Raw genomic sequence first — 1,776 nt, 5'->3', positions numbered from 1 at the left:
CCAACCTAAATAAAATAAAATAAAGGAGATAGAATGAAAAGAAAGAGAAGAAATGTAAAAGTTGTGGGGTGGTGGGCAAAGCATAGTACAAGAGGGAGCAAGTAATTGAAGAAGAAGAAAGCGATTAGACAAGGAAGGGTCTAAAAGAAGGAGTCACAGCTTGATGAATGGTAGCCCTTTCCTTATTCCAACAAAACAACCCTTCCCAATTCCAACTTCAATTCTTGGCCTCCGTGTTTCTCTCACTCTAAAAACACACTCCATTAATTAATTACACTAACTTGTTGCTATTGCTATTGCTATTCTAGACAACTTTCTTACCTACACTGCCTACTATGTACTCTACCTCTATACCTATCTTCTTTCTCTTATGACTATCATTCATTTATATCACACCATTTTCTTTTCTAAAACAACAAATTAAGACAAATAAACCCCAACATTTTTAGAGGTATATCATAAATTTGCTCAAAAATGAACTAATGAGGCTATTTAATTTAAAATTTTGCTAATACACGTGTTAAGGATACATATTAAAATTATCAATTAAAAAAAGTATATAATTTAATAATAGCTTCAACATGTATGTAAGAAAAATAAAAAACAACCTATGTAGGAAACATATTAGCTAAATAAAAAAAAAAAAACAACCCATTTAGTGCACCATTGACAAATAGATAAATTAGCTATGTAAATTTTCTTAAAGCGTTATAAATGGAAAAGAAATTGAGATGGCATCAAAAGAATTTGTCAAACAAAGTAGTTGAACTTTTAAATTTCTGAAATTTTATTTAATTTTTTATTAAATTAATTCTATGTAAGCCATTAGAAATTAGAATTGATATAATGATAAAAATATAAATAGTAGGTATGGAATTTTAATTTTAGATTATTTATTATCATTACATATATATACATTCGGTATTAATGACAGGAAAAGGACCTTACTCTGTAACAACTTTCCACCACTTCCTCTACACCTCAATTCTCATTTTTTTCAACCCTTCTCTGTAAAAGAAAAAATATTGAAGGAAATTAATTAAAGAAAAAAAGAACTTCTCCCAAACGGCCTTTGTCCTTTTTTTTTTCCCTTAGTTCTTTGGGATGTGTGGAATTTTTGAGCAAGAACAAGAACGAAAGAAACTCACGTGAAAGCACTCAGAGTGAGGACCCCATCATGAATATAAGAAACTTGAAGAACCTTTGTTCTCAAAAGGGTGTGTGGCTTGGACCTTGGTTTATGATATCTATCTAGGAATTATAGGAGTCTATGGCTATGTGTGTTTTCTTTATAGCTTAACCCCGTAAGAGTTTCTTCATTGTTGTGAATCCCCTTCATATAGAACAAAGAAAGTGAAACATTATTTCTTCTTTATATCTTGCAACGAAAATTGGATTGGAAGGATGATGAGGATACTACAGCATTACATGCATAAAAGGAAATTACAAAAGAGAAGAAAAAAGAAAGTAAACAAATTAAAAGTATGATAAGATGGTTCGTTGTATGCATCATTTTCACCACTTTGAAAATATCGAACATTCCAAATACCTCGCCTCCACTACTCTCAACCACAACCACGCTTCCCCTAGGCTTTCACCATTGTGTCCTAAGAAATTCATGTTACGTAAATTAGTAATTTTAATATGATGGAATTGTTTATGGCTATGCTAATTATGATAGTTAAATCATTTTAGTAATATTTAAAAAGTTTTATTAAAATTAAAGATATATTTTTTATATTTTGATAATATTTTTATTTTTATTTTTATAGTCAT

At 29.6% G+C, this 1,776-nt stretch overlaps 1 protein-coding gene across 2 annotated transcripts in view; it reads right to left on the bottom strand.

Annotated features, from left to right (window-relative positions):
* LOC107624266 (vegetative incompatibility protein HET-E-1) overlaps positions 1-1,341 on the bottom strand; it is a 5,926-nt gene extending 4,585 nt beyond the window's left edge. Inside the window, exons 1-2 of one of the 2 annotated variants that reach the window (XM_016326755.2) lie at positions 1,149-1,341; positions 949-1,008 (exon numbers count right to left, since the gene is read on the bottom strand). The gene's annotated coding sequence lies outside the window, so the exon portion shown is untranslated. The remainder of the gene's footprint in view (positions 1-948; positions 1,009-1,148) is intronic. The other variant, XM_021113425.1, reaches the window with a different exon arrangement.

Source organism: Arachis ipaensis, chromosome B10 (assembly GCF_000816755.2).
Source record: "Arachis ipaensis cultivar K30076 chromosome B10, Araip1.1, whole genome shotgun sequence".
Taxonomy (NCBI): domain Eukaryota; kingdom Viridiplantae; phylum Streptophyta; class Magnoliopsida; order Fabales; family Fabaceae; genus Arachis; species Arachis ipaensis.
Note: the sequence above shows the minus strand (reverse complement) of the source record. Positions and strands in the feature narration are given on the sequence as shown.